Source organism: Peromyscus californicus, unplaced genomic scaffold, assembly GCF_007827085.1.
Source record: "Peromyscus californicus insignis strain IS unplaced genomic scaffold, ASM782708v3 Scaffold_22__1_contigs__length_63687245, whole genome shotgun sequence".
Lineage (NCBI taxonomy): Eukaryota > Metazoa > Chordata > Mammalia > Rodentia > Cricetidae > Peromyscus > Peromyscus californicus.
In genome coordinates, this window is record NW_026294525.1 from 20,627,723 (window position 1) to 20,643,688 (window position 15,966).

Here is a 15,966-nt window from a genome sequence, read left to right on the forward strand (position 1 = left end):
TTTAACTCATGTTGTGTGTGTATAATATGTTAAATATATTACACACCTATTACTTCAGCATCTAAGAACATTCTAAAATACTGCAATGACCAGAATTGTGCAGATTTTATTCATATTGAACAACAGCAATTTTCTTTGATATTATACAATACCAATTTAAAGAGTATATTGGACAGAAATAAACTAGTGTTTCATTTTAATGTCATAATTTTAAAAAATGCTATCAAGTGGCTATTGGGTGTCTAGAAACTTAGTGTGTCATAGTAAAATGGTCTAAGAGGGTAATGAATATTTATGAGTATCTGAGTTAAATAAATGTGCTTGTGTGTTTCCAAATTTTGTTATGCAGAATAAACACCATATTAGTTTACTGTCAGAGTTATTTTCTTATCTGAAATTCCTCTTTTATGTAAAGCCATTTCTTTCTCCAAGTCTCACCCTCTCATTAATGTTCTAAGGAAATCATTGGGTGCCCATATAACTCCTCTTGTAGATTAAGGCCATATATATTAATAAATTAGTTGCAATATAATTTGGCACTTGAAAATTTTATCTTTTCACAGAAGCTTGCTAAGTCACAGGTTCTTGAATGAAAAATGCCAGTGAAGATAATGTCTGCTTGAGGCATACTTTTTCATTATCACCTATCCCCTCTTTCAAAGCTGGAGACCAACATATTCCCCTTTAATGAATTAACAAAATTGGAACACATCAGGAACTCTCAATCCATTTGGTGACTGTGGCAATGGAGTTTCAAAGCAGAAGGTATGTTGGTGAATAGCCCTGGAGAAGAGAAGTTGTATCTACCAGAGCAAGAGTCATCTTTGCAGATCACAAAGGAAGGCTAGGAGCTTGATTCATGGCGAGATGTGGCTTCTGAGGCACCTGATGAGGTGGCCCCATTTGAAGACTATCTTGTCCTGATTATTACACTCCTATAACATCAAAAAGGTGTCATATTCTCTATCCCAATTTACTCACAGCAAGTTTGATGAAAACAATATTGTCTGGAGAGAGAGTAGATATGGGAGGGAATTGGCTCCTATAGTTCTGAAGGTGGGAAGTACCATGGAAGGCTGTCTACACACTGGAGACCCTGGAAGGCTCATAGGGTGGCTGAGTCCAGCTGTGAAACCCCCTGCAAAGGAGAGTTCAGTAGTGCAGCTCCGAGTCTAAAGCAGAACCCAAGAGCCTGGGGGAGGAGATAGCATGAGTCTGAAGCTCAGTGAAGATGTCTAGGTTCCCATGGCCTGTGGCAGTCCTGGAGAGAGAAATCATCTGAATAATTCAAGAAAAATGTTATTTAAGGGGAGAATTTGGAAGTCCTAGATTAAGGTTGAGTTAGGTATGAGTTACTGTCTTTAAGTAGAGAAAATTGAAGAAATAATAGGAATATTATTATCAAAGTTTTGAAAATTGGAATGATAGGTAAAGTATTATATGACTAATGTTGTGAAATTGAATTTCATATATCAGCTAAAAGTAGATATATAAAATGTATGCTAATCCATTGTCATTTGTAGTTTCAACCATAGGTCTTTAAATGACCTTGTAAGTTTGCACTGTAGAAATATTTAGTGATGGGCTGGAGAGATGGCTCAGAGGTTCAGAGCACTGCTTGCTCTTCCAAAGGTCCTGAGTTCAATTCCCAGAAACCACATGGAGGCTCACAACCATCTGTAATGAGATCTGGCGCCTTCTTCTGGCCTGCAGGGACACATACAGACAGAACACTGTATACATAATAAATAAATAAATCTAAAAAAAATTTAGTGATATCATACAAGTTACTCTTCCCATTTTTGATGTCTATGATCTATAATAGTTCAGAGATTTGTAGTAAGTATCCAACATTAAAAAATTTGACATATCAGAAATGCATCACAAACTGAGCTATCCACTGAAGGCAATTATAACACAGGTTACCCAGAAACTACTCTATATATACTACTCTCTATATACTCTAAATACCCAAAATTTTGAACAGTATAAATCTGATCACAATGCCAAGATATGGCTTTAAACAATTTAAATCATTTGTATCCATTTTCTCTGTGCCTAAACTGTTGACTTATATGGGCATTGCATTTATTTACTTATTTGTCATAAACTATGTATGTTGTGTGTATTTCCCAATAGTGAGTGTTCCATAAATATGTTGTATTGAAGTTGCTCTCCATTTGAAATAATATAGAAGGCACGTAGTGAGAATACACATCTTCACTCTAGGGAGATGCTGGCGTAGAAAGATACACAATACACAATTTTGTCTTTTTGAAGTAAAGCATGATTCAGATTCACCTTGGGAATTAATATTTTTTTTGTCTCAGAATACAAATGACAGAAAAGTCTTGGAGAAATTGATGATTTGTTTTTATCTTTAATTTTAATTTTAGCTTAGGTGTCTTGTTACAGCATTTACAGAGTGAAAGACTTCAAATGACATTCAGTTTAGATCAACTGAACCTAAAAATTCGAATTATACAATAAATGAAGAATTCAGGTTTTAAAATAAGGTACACACTTAAGAGATTTTTTTCACTTAGTTGTAGGTTGATACCTACAGATATGTCTTAATACTCTCTTTCAAGTTAAAAGCATAAAGTTATAAAAGACAAATTTAGAGTATGGCTTCCTGAGAAAGGAGAGAAATTTCTCTGACTTAGATTTTGAGGTGATCAGACCAAGAGAAAAAGTTGAAAATGACAACAAAAAGGCCTCTCTGGGCTTCAGCTCGGACAGCTGACAAACCCGATGTGTTGTATGTGAAGACCAGCTATTCTTAAGGCTGACATCTTGGGCCCTTAGTGGGTGAAGCTTTTGCCTTAATGACTGACTTCCTCCGTAAGCTCTTCCAATGTGATAATGAAAGACATCGGAAAATTTTTTTTCAAGAGCTCTCTGTGTCTATTTTGCAATTCAAATGACATGGAAATTAAGACCTGTGTCAAGGTTTTCATCAGTCTTGGGCTGACACAGAACACAGTCTGTCTTCTCCCCGAACCACTTCCTTGGAAACTGCAGTATTAAGATAAATTTGGAATGTTGTATCTGCTCTGTTGTATTTATGCCTAATCTGTAAAACTACATTTGGGCTGTGGAAACTGAAGGCTGGCAGGCCTTGGACTCACTTGACGAGATGAAAACTTGGCTCTGGTTTGCAGCAGTTCCTTATGCCTTGAGTGAGAGAGGAGACAAGAGCTGTGTATTGAGTCCCTGCTGGACCCTTGTGGGATGACGCTGACCAGTGGAATCTCCTTCCCTATTATAAAGACAATGCAATGTAGCATTAAAGCTTAGTTGTACTTCATGGGTCCCAGTGCCAATCTCAGCCTCTAACTATGAGTACCAGTGTGCAGAACCACATTGGACTCGTCCATCGTTATCACCTCTTCCACTCTGTTCCTTAAACTGTGTGGATGGCTGGGTTACCAGCAGACAGCACTGAATATTTATTGAATGCCTGCTGTATGAGAGGAGCAATGGAATTTTCAGCAACATTTCCGGAGGAAGCGACTTCTTTCCATAAAAAGAATGCATAAACGGCTGCATCTCACAGACAAACCTGCACCCTGCATGTCCTCTCTCCCTACTCAGGCACAGCAGCAGATGGGAGGAAAAGTCATTTGTTACTACAGGCTGTGACCATTGCTGGGAAAATTTACAGCAGAAAATTAACCAACAGTTTTCAGCGGGAGGTCCAGAAATTAGCTATCAAAGATTCAGAGACCAGAGGCAACATTTCACCTCACTTGTTCAAATGCTGAGGACAAATAAAATTCTGGTGGCATATCTAGTAACCTCTGTCCTCCGAGTTTTGACAGGCCAATTGCTAATTGGTTGTTTGGCCCAGCTCATACTCCAAGAGAAATAGATTATTATTAGATCCCATTCATAATGCCTATGCCTGCATATATTTTAGTTTTATTCATTTTTCACAGAGCTGAAATCACGTTCTGTTAATACCTAAGGAAGAAATAAAGGTGTCATGATTTGGCTCCATCCTGTGGCCTTCAAAAGCAAGAAACAAAATAGCCATCCAATTAACCCTACAATTAAGAACTGACTAAATATTTTGAAAACATGGAGAGCAATACGATACCAACCAGGCAAGGCAATCAAATTTGGCACCAAGAAGAAGCTATGCAAATCCCTAAATCAGGTTGTTCAAGCATAGCCACTCTCCATTAACCTCTCTCGGCCCTTGTGGAACTGACATCATTTTAGATTGTGGCAGTGACATTAGTGAAAGGCTTATGATGTCTCTTACACAAGATCTGCTTTCAGTGCACGGCCAAAACTTCAATCTGAACAATATAACAACACTGCATAAACTTAATCTGCCAACTGTTGTGTTCAGTAAATATTTATCAAAGTTGGCTGTTATCTCCTACACTAGACTATATATGCAAATAACTCTAAACAAGAAATAGTTTCATCTTCATGGAGTTCAAGTTCACCAGAAGAGGATAGATGATCAAGAAGAGAGGCTTAACATCAATACAATGTGGAGAGGACAATGATGATAATATGAACAGGCTCGTTAAGAGTTCTGAGATAGGCTGGCCAGAGCAGGTATTATGGCTTGAGTATAAAATGTCCTTCAATAGGCTTATGTTGTGAAGACTTGGTGTTTCGCTGGTTGTACTACTGACAGGTCACTGAATCATGAAGGTACTTCTTTATCAACAGATTAATCCATTGATGAGTTCATACCGAAAGGGCTATTGGAGAAAAGGCCTGGTTAGAGGAACTAGATCCTAGGGTGGAGGGAGGGGAGGATACTTTTGAAGGGCATGTTTTGTTCTTTGTTTCATTCTCTCTCTGTTCCTGGCCATTATGAAGCTGATGCTAGCAGCTATTCTCCAACATACTTTCTCCTCCTCCTCCTCCTCCTCCTCCTCCTCCTCCTCCTCCTCCTCCTCCTCCTCCTCCTCCTCCTTCTCCTCCTCCTCCTCTTCTCCTTCTGCTTCCTTTTTCTTCTCCTTCTCCTCTGCCTCCTCCTCCTCTTCTTCTGACTCCTCCTCTTACATTGTTTCAGCCTTGTCACAGACCTAAAAAACAATGTTGTCAACCAAACTGAAGCCTGTCAGAATGTGAATCCCAAACAAATCTTACCTCCTGCAAAGCACTTCCCCAATATATTTGCCATAGCACTGAAAAGCTAACTAAGAGATGTTTCCTCAGTGTTGTAAGAGGCAAATCAGAGTCACTGAATGGAAGAAGGTCAGAGGTCAAAGTGAAACTGGACGTCCTCCAGTTCTGCTATTGGATTCTTACTGTCAAAGTGGTGCTGTGGTCTGGATATTAAGTTTTCCAAAATGTCCATGGGCTCAAAACTTACTCTCTGGCCCACAATACTTTTGGAAGCTGTGAAACCTTTAAAAGTTAAAGTCTACTGGGAAGAAGTTAGGTCTTTGCAAGTGTGATGGTAGAGATTATTGGGACCATAGTTTATCTTCCTCATTCTTGCTTCCAAGCTGCCATGAAGTAAGGCATGTTAGCCCCACTATCCTGCTCTGCCCTACAACAGGTCCACTGAGTTCAAACAGGCATGTACAGGAACCTCAGAACATGTCTCTCTTTTGATGTTATTTCCTTTACGCATTTTGTCCCAACAATAGAAAGTTGAGCAGCTCATCAAGTATGAGTGAAATCTGGGTGAGGAGGAATGTATACTTTTGGAAAGTAAATAAGAACCTTTCCCAAAAATGAAAATAAGGATAGGGTTGTCCTAAAATGAGGAAAAAATCCCTTTAAACCAGAAGACATGGTATGGAGAAAGCCACTTGCAAGCTGAGGACAAGAAGCTAAGAAACAGTGATCTATACTGTCCTTAGGAGAAAGAGGATTCAGAGAAGGAGGGCCTTATCAGGAACTACTTTCATGAAAATTTATTGCATACAAGGTAGTGTTTTATAGACTGTAATGGAAATGTGTCGGGGAATCTATTCTGTCCTAGGATAGCAAGAATAATAGCTTATCTTCCTTTTTTAAAGGAAGTTAATATAGTAAGTATATGGGGAAATTTGACCAAAAGAAAGGAATTCAAGGCAGGAAAAGATAATTAGGCCATTTTATCAAAAGGAGGAAAGAAACGTTGATGTCCAGACTGTAAGACAACATGTGCTTCACCAGTTTGTCATTATGCAAGGCAAGATGAGCAACAATGGCTACATAACTCTGCAGTCACAGATACCCAAGACTAGAAGGGAAGGACACCAGCACACTCTGCCAGGTCAGTGCCTGTGGCCGACCATCTGTTACACCTGGGTAGTTAACAATTTCCATCCCATCTAACATTTATTCTAATCAGAAAACTTTACTTAACTCCTTGAAATGTGGCAACCACTTTACCATCGTGAAATATGTCATATTCTCCCTGCAAATGTTTTGTAATAAATGAGAAACTCTACAGCAGTTAGTTCAGCGTTACCCATGCAGGACGAATACTCTGAGCAATTACCTTGTTTCCATGACAACAGAATATCTGCTCATCCTTTCCTGTGATACTGGAAAGCCATCAAATTGGCTCTGCTCAGTAAAACTAAGGACAACTTAGTGAAAGGGGAGAGGAGGTATACACGTGGGATTGTGAATTAGAGGACAAGTTAACCAACAAACAAACTACCAATTACAGTATCTATTAATTGATATATTCAAGAAATATCAAATCAGTCATATGATAAGAAATGCAATGTGAAGAATCAGAAATGAGAAGCAGAAATGGTGGAAAATGATAATTAGGTTTACTAATACCATTGTTTCTTCCTGATCTCTTAGGAGGAAGCCTTGATGGAAAGAAATCTTCAGGACACCTCCCACAGTGGACACCTACTTAAGCCTTAGCCTCCATCCACTCTCCAGGGACTACAAATTTTGATTTTAAATTAATTCTAGAGAAAATAAAAAGGAGGCTGTTGTTAAAGTTTTCCTGCCTGGCCCACAGTCAGAACAAACTCTCTCACCTGCCAGTCCCACAGCCACTCAGACCCGACCAAGTAAACACAGAGACTTATATTGCTTACAAACTGTATGGCCATGGCAGGCTTCTTGCTAACTGTTCTTACAGCTTAAATTAATCCATTTCTATTAATCTATACCTTGCCACGTGGCTTGTGTCTTACCAGTACTTTACATCTTCCTTGTCCTGATGGCGGCTGGCAGTGTCTCCCTCACCCAGCTTCCTGTTCTCTCAATTCTCCTCTCTGTTAGTCCCGCCTATAATTCCTGCCTGGCCACTGACCAATCAGTGATTTATTCATTGACCAATCAGCAACACATTTGACATACAGACCATCCCACAGCAGGAGGCCAACAGATGCCTTTGACATCTATAAGATCTATAAGAAACTATCTATCTTGTTATTCTGGTTGCTCCATGAAATGGCGATATATATATTGTTTGTGTGTGTGTGTGTGTATGTATGTATGTATGTATATCAGGCACTCTGAGACCCACAGCAAATATAAAAGCAGGGAAGGGCTTCAGAGTGAGGCTCTCAGATCGGCTTCAGGTACCTGTTTAGCAGAGTTTTGAGGTTAGAAGTTGAAGAGGATTCATTCCTCTGGGAAAGTGGACGTTTTAATAGCATTGTCCTTCTTGTTAGCACAGTTGATTATAGGTTCTCATGGGAGTTGGTCCACAGACAGTTTGAAAAGTAGGATGTAATTTAGAGACATTTTCTTGGTAGAAAGAGCAAGACAGGGTCTAAAAAGATATGTAGGAAAAGAATATATAGAAGTTTGAGGGAGAATAGGAGCAGAACTGTCACCCAAAATACCATTTTGATTGATATGACATGCAATTACATCTAATTACAGGCAGTGTTTTGGAACTTGGACCACAGGCTTGAAGATAAATTTGATACTAGGGAGAAATGCCATGCCTGCATAATGAAGGTCTTTAGTCTATTTCTCTCTCTAATAAAATTATCATTAAAGAATCCCTAAATCAAGTGATTATGCATGTAAGAATTTTTCTTATTGGAAAGTAGAGTGAAATAACCATAGGAAAGATTACGGGGGTAGTCTTCCAAAATGGGCAATGGAAATATGCAAGGAATTATCCCAGTGTATAAATTTCTCTGCTTTTTAAGTATTTACTTTGAAAATAATCTTGAGATAAATATTAAACATAAAGATGAAAAGTTCTCTGGAAAGTTAAAAGACAGACATAACTGAAACATGATCTTCTAAGTACAAGTGAATAAAAATGTATTTGATAGTGAAAAACTGTAAAATCCAAAATGAAGTTCCACAGCTTCAGAATAGCTATTCTAACTGTATTCTACCTTGAGAATTAAGTATTTGTATTTAATAAATTATGTTTATATAGCTAATCAAAGTTCATCAAGACATTCAGAACTGTACCTACAAAAGAAATATTCAAAGAAAAGTCTTGGAAGTGCTGATAATCTTATTTATGAAATCTGAAATCTCACCATATTTGTCAGTTGGAATCCTTATTGCTTAATTTAGCACATGGTATAAGACACCAATGTATTTGATAATTTAATAATTTAAATTGCATAATAGTTAATAAAGAATAATATAATAAATCTGTGACTTAGCTTACTTTAAAATTGCTCACAAATATAACCACATGAACTAATATAATAATATTTGTCTGTGAAAATTAATTAATTCATTTAAAAATATTTTAGTACTTTCTAGCTCAAGCCATAGTATCATAAACAGAAAATATCAAATAGATACTAAGTTAGTTAATGAGGAATCCAAATAACTGGTTTAATCCAACTTTGAAATTGCCATACAATTTAATATTTCGGGTGAAAACATGGGTATTTATGTATCTCTATAATGGTATTCTCTCCACACTAGACTCCCTAAGCAGGTTTTTCTTAACTTACCTGCAATGATGGGATTCACTCTTATTTTCTGTCTGCCACTTGGCAACGTTACGTGGCTTTGCCAGTCAAAACTTTCCCTGTTTTTATGGTGGAGAAAATACTACACAGTTACTTATTCTATCTCTGTTCTCAATTTTTACCCATTGCAAGAGGGCTTGTGGGGGGGTAGTCTCTTCCCTAATCTAATGGTTAAGATCACAGACTAATACAAACACACAAGAATGAACCTACAGTGTGTTATTGGATACAGTCATAGGAGTAGTATAAAACCATTTTTTTTTTAACATAGAAAACAACAGTGAAGGGCTAGGAATGCAGCTCATCCCTCGCCTAAAGTGCTTGCCTAGCATGTGCAAGGCTTTGAGTTTGAGCTTCAGTGCATAAGGAAACAAACAGAATTAGAAAGGGATGAATAGAAACCCTGGAAATGGGGAGGTACAGGGAAACTAACATTCCCTAAGCAGCTGCCTTTGTTCAGGCACGAAGTTAGGGGTTTTCACACATAATATTTCTTTTATTTCATACATCAAAATCTTTTAATAATTTTACAGCGAACAAGGACCAGCAGGGCTTCGGAATTGCACAGGGCTGTATTGCTTGCAGGTCTCTGAGCAGACATTCTAATTCAAGTTGATACTATTTCCAGACCGGGCAAGAGGAACAGAGTGCACACAAAGGCGCCAAGGTAACATTATGCACAGGTGTGCTCAACAGATAATGATTACAGCAATAATCTAGAACAGATCATCTGAGGGAGGAGGAATCACTTGTGCGTGGTCATCCTGGAGGCACCAAACCCTTTTTCATGGTTGACATGGCCTGATGAAATCAGGCCTGGCTTGGCCAAACTTACCTGAAACTCTCATTTTAGTGTTTATCTCCATAGGTCTACCACACTGGTCAGCTTTCAGTCACCCCAGAAAGCAAGCTTTTTGTAGACCCCGGTCAAGAACACTCTCCAACTGCTTTAGTTCATATATGATGATCCTTACATTCTGCTAGTTCTCAACTGAACTATCACCTCCTCAAAGATTACTTCTATAATTACAGGAATAGATCTCTCCCACTCCATTGCCTCAAAAGTAAGTCTATGTTGGTGATATATATTATTTCTCCCAATTGCTTATCAAAATCCTAAAACATGATCATTTGGTTACCTTCCTCTTATAAGTGTCCTAACTATCTGGAGTGCACTCATGTCAATACCCATGTTGACTTAACTTATCATAGTTTAACTGGGGTCAAAGACAATGTCTAGCACAAAAAACCCATTAATTAATTATTGAATTAATTAAAGAATCAATACATGAATGACTCATCATTTTTTTTCAACATTGGGTTTAGCTGACTCAATTGAAAAGAACACCACGCTATTGTTTAATATATGCATATAAATAGTGCATTTGTGACAAAATCTCTTAGGAGTGGCAGGTGTTCCCTCCCAGAGGGCGAGAACATATGGCTGTTGCTAAAACAATAACAACAACATCCTGAGAAATTATAACACTGTGTGAAAAATCAAGGTATTTCAGCATGAGGTGTTTCTGAGATCTTCATTACCAGAGCAAGTAGTAAATTCCCATTGTTCTGTAGAAACACTTGCCTGAAGATGTGTAGTCTCTGTGTACCCTAGAGATCTGACATAGTGGAACATCTCATTGTGATAATAGCAGCTTATTTGGACAGTGTATTTGTTATGAGATGTTCCATTCTACTTTCTGAATGAGGAAATGAGTGAAATAGCTTTGTAATTAAAAAGTACTAACAAAGCCAGCATGATCCTTTAAGCTCATTTATTGAGAAAATGAGCCACCTCCAGGCCTATTTCCTCACTATTACAACAAACAATAGTGACAAGGGGAAAAACAGACTTGTGAATGGCTTTCCTGATGATGATAACCAACTGGATTACTACACTTTAGAGCTAACTCTTAATGGGGCACATAGTTTGACATAGTTGTTTTTAGTGGGCAATTACTATATCAGATACTATTGTGGGTGTTAGCATGTTAGCTCATTTAATATTCATTAAATTTCTATCATTGCCATTTTATAAAATAGAGGATTAAAACTAAGGAAAATGCAATGAGTATTGTGATGTATAATCTTGACTGTCAACTTGACACACCTGGGAATGTAGTTTGCCTTTGCACTCACCTTTGACTGAGGAGGTGGAACGCTTTTTTTCTGATATGTGTATTCAATATTTGAATTTCTTCTTTTGAGAATTCGCTAATCAATAACATTGTCATTCATTCATTGGATGATTTGTTCTCTTGATATTTAGTTTTTTTCGGTTCCTATATACACTCCACATCAGTCCTCACTCTGGTATCTAGTTGGCACAGATTGTCTCATCCTGTAAGCTGGTTTTTTCACTCTGTTCTTCAGAAGCTTTTAATTTTATTCATTCATATTTATGAATTCTTACTATAATTTTCTAAAGGATTGGAGTTATTTTCAGAAATTCTTGCCTATACCTATATCTGGAAGTAGTCCCTTCATGTTTTCTTCTAAAAGTTTCAAAGTTTCAGGTCTTACATCAAAGTCTTTGGTCTCTTTTAACCTGATTTTGGTACAGGATGAGCAAGACTTCCTGTTTTATTCTTCCAGATTGGGTGTCCAGTTGTCCCACCACTAATTGTAGAAGATGCTGTGTTTTCTCTAAGATACATTTTTTCATTGTTATTATCCTTGGTGTGTGTGTGTGTGTGTGTGTGTGTGTGTGTGTGTGTGTGTGTGTGTGTGTATGTGTGTGTATGTGTGTTGTGCATGGTGTATGTCTATGTTGCATGTAGGTGAGTTTGTGAATACCCATTATTCTGTACACTAGCATGTATGCATGCAGAAGCCAGGGCAGGACGTAGAGTATCTTCCTCTGCTGTTGCCTTTTTCACCCTAATGCCTTGAGACAGGTCTTTTACTGAACCAGCAGTTATTCGTTTTCAGCTAGGCTGGCTGGACAACAAGCTCTCAGGACCCGCATCACCTCCATACTAATGTTACAGATAATCACAGCTGCACTAGGGTTTTTAAGTGGGTGTTGGGGATTTGAACTCAGGTCTTTGTGCTGCAAGCACTCTTATCTGCTGGGCCATCTCCTTACCACCTCTCTGGCATATGTTTGGCACCTTTGTTGAAAGTCAGATGGTATTATCTATATGGGTTTATTTCTGGATCCTCTATTTTAGTTCATTCATCTGTATGTTTTTGTGCGTGTGGGTGCCAGTACCATATTGTTATTATTGCTGGGAATCTATGGTATAATTTAAAATCAGACGCTGTAATGGCTTCAGTATTGCCTTTTCTGCTACTGATTGCTTTGACTATTTTGTGTGTGTGTGTGTGTGTGTGTGTGTGTGTGTGTGTGTGTGTGTGTGTGTTTCCATATGAATTTTATGAATTTTAGGATATTTCTTCTTTCCTGTGAAGAATATCTTTGGGATTTTGGTGGAAATTTCACTGAACCTCTATACTGCTTCAAGTGACATATCCATTTTCACAATATTAACTCTGAGCCACACTTGTCTGTGTGTGCACATATGTGTGCGGTTGTTGTACCATCTTGGTGGATTGTTGTCTTGAGTAATAATATGTAGTGATCTTCTTTATTCTGAGCAATATTGGCTTGCAGATTTATCAGCTATAAATGCTTTTTTTTTCTTGTTTTGTACTTCAGTTTGCTTGGGAAATTGATCTCCATGTTTTCACTTTCATTCAGAGTGTTTCTTTTCCAGTGAGGTGGAATCGTGTAGACAACCAACAGTTGACCTTAAAAAAAAAATCCAATCAGCTAATTTTTAGTTGGTGAAATAAAACATTTATAATTAGGGTTTCTTTTTAAAAGAAGGATTTTCTAATTCCTATAGCTTTGTTATTTGTTTTCTTGGTTGTTTCAAATGGTGTGTGTTCCTTTCTTTACCCTTTTTATATTAGGGGTTCCCTGGTTTGCTGAGTTTTACATGACTGTTTCTTTTCCAGCTCTCTCTTTCTCATCAATTCATCTTATGAAATCCATTCTTTCCTGAGCTCTCATGATTGAGACTTTTTTCTTTGTGTGTAACATCCCTTTACATCTCTCTGCAATCCTGACTTAGTGGCCATGTCCTGCTTTAGTTTGTGCTCATGCTGAAGTATCTTTCTCTCTCCTATGATTTTAGAAGATCACTGTGCTGTAAGTTGAAATCTTGATCGGAAGTTATTTACTACCAGGGCTTGAAGTATATAATTTCTTGCTTTCTGGCTTTTGGAATTTCTGATGAGAAATCTCATGGTGTTCTCATGATTGTGTCTTTAGGTTGGTATTGTTCTCCAGCATGTATGAATACTGATTGTTTGTTCTGTAGCCAGACTTCCACTCTACTGTGTCATGGAGGAGTTCTTCCCTAGACTCACTTATCTGTTTCCAAATGCCTCTTATCCTTAGATTTCCTTTTTTTAAAACTGTGATTTGGAGAAACTTCTGCTTTTATTTTATTGAATGGCATTTCAATTTCTATGCCTTTAGTTTCTATTTCCATTTTTCTTATCCCATGGATTTTTAGGTTTGGTCTCTTGATTGCATTCCAGCAATTCCTGAAAGTTGTGGTCATGCTTTTTTATTTTTATTTATTGATGTTTAAATGCAATCAATGTACATCAACTTTGAATTCCTCCCCTGATACACGTTATTCCGTTTGATCTAGCCTATGGTTATATGATGCTTTTTTGCTGTGAGTTTTCCCTTTCTAACACTTATAGGGATGGACTTCTTTCCAAATTCAAATTTCCTTCCTGAATCTCTATCCACACTGCTCTTCGGTTCCTCTGTTTCAGATTTTCTTATCTAGTTCTGGGGTTGATTTGTTCACTTCATTTCCCTCCTTCTCTCTCTCTCTCTCTCTCTCTCTCTCTCTCTCTCTCTCTCTCTCTCTCTCTCTCTCTCTCTTCCCAGCGGATTTCCTCATGTTTTCACTTTTCCTATATTTCTATGGTGTAGTTTGCCTACCTGTTGATAGGGATACCTCTTCTGGTTTTTCTTGGTAAAGGGAAAGAAAGAACTTTTAGTGAGAGGTATGGTTTTCAGGGTTCAGTCACCTGTACCACTTGGGGAGAAGAAAACAAAGTGCTATGGCAATAAGGCTACCAAACCAAACATGGTGTAGAAACATACTCAAGGATGATTAAAGCCAACTGCTTCCCTGCCAATCACGCTCTGTAGAATGTGCATTGAGGCTTGTGGTTAGCACATAGCAGTTAGGTATCTGATATCTGAGACAGACGTCTTCATCTTAAGAATATTTTTGCTGCATTAAAGAAGCCGTACCGACCACATTGAGCTTTGGGGGCAGTGAATGGGGCAGGTTCTTTCATGCTCCAGTTTGTACACTCTGGGGTGGCTAATATTCTTGATAAGAGTGTTTCCTGGGTGTGTTAAGGCATGGAAAAGGCAATCAGGGTAGGGATCTGAACTAGGAGGCCAGAGCCCCTGCTTTCAACTCCCTCAGCGTTAAATATTGCTGAAGAGATGAGGCTGTAGGCACAAGCAACTAACTGGAGCTTTAGAGTTCTTAGTCCCATTAGCAGAGCCTCAGAGAAGTCAGATGGCTGTGAAGGTTGGACCACCTTCTGGCCCCAAACCTAAAGCTATCAGATTCTGCTACAGTTATCCTTGAGTGACAGGTTCAGCTCCTATTCACCAAGATTGTTGCTCCAGATCACTGTCCCCTTCCCTGTCCAAGTTGAGCCTCTTGTGACCTGAATTTCTTAGTGTGTCAGTGTCTAGCTGCCACCACCACCACCACCCTGTCTTATAACTGCTCTGTGGGTATCTCCCAACAAGAGGCTATGGCAGATTGTCCCCAGACTTCCTGACTTGTGATTACTCCTGGTGTTCAGGACCCTGTACTATCACTCACTTACTTAAACACTAGACTTCTTCCAACGATGACACCTGAACATCCTTCTCTGAGACATGGCAAGGAACAGAGTGAACCTCTTTTCTAATGCTGACCATTCTCTAAAGAGAACTCAGGGTATTGCAAATACTTGTAACGGGATGCAAGGTTGTGAAAAGTAAGGGTTTGTCCTGTAAGTCAGACTGCCAATCCTTTTACCAGGGTTTCCTGGATTACCTTATCAATGAAGCCTTTGTTTGCCCTCCCTGCTACCACCAGTGAGCCAGGGTGGAGTGAAACCCTGCCGACTTCTTCTCATTACATCCATCCCATATCTCTCTGCAATTCTCAGGGGTCTGATCACCTCGCTTAGGGGTTACAGGACTTTTCCAGTGATTCTCTTTGGAACACAGTAGATTTTCAGTTACTCCGACTCCTTTCATCCAATGTGTCACAGAGATTCAGCTTCCAATCTCATACCTTGACCAGGAATTCTTAGGCAAATTCTGGAGAAAGGCGTTGAGAGAAAAATATAGTGTAGAGAGACTACGAGACAGAGTCAGAAAAAGGAAGAAAGGACACACATAAATCTAATCGATTCCCTTCAACAGCTCTGATAAATCCAGCCAATGTCAAGAAATATAGCTATGAAATTACTTGAAAGAGATACAAGGGGTGTGAATCTGTTGCCTGCTCTGAAAGAAGGATTTCTTCTTTCATCCCACAGGTAACAGGGGACAGAGGTAGAGACTCAAAAGTCTGTAGGGTTTCTGAGTCACATACTAGAGAACGTGAAGGCAAATAGGCTTTGAGCTATGAGAGGCTGTTGAAGGATCTGTGCGCCACCTAACCAGCTGTCCCAGGGCAACACTACTGGCTCCTTCCACCCTGTGATGCCCAAAGACTGACTAGGCAAAATACCTAAGGGACCTGTTGTTTAGTAGATAAGCTCCAGAATGACAGAGGCAATGACATTGTTTAATTTGGGAACATAATGGGAAAGAAATATTAACTAGAGCAGTTTTGACTCTAAACATCTGACAATTAGGCAGACTCCAAAATAGATTCCAATATGAACAGATTGCTCATAGAAAAAGGAATACAAATAGCTCACAAACACAGGAAAAGGCAGTCACCCTTGCTAAAAATCAGGAATTTAAATGAAAGTTCTGCTGCGATGTCACTTTCCATGTAGTGGGTAAGTGGGGGCCCTCATA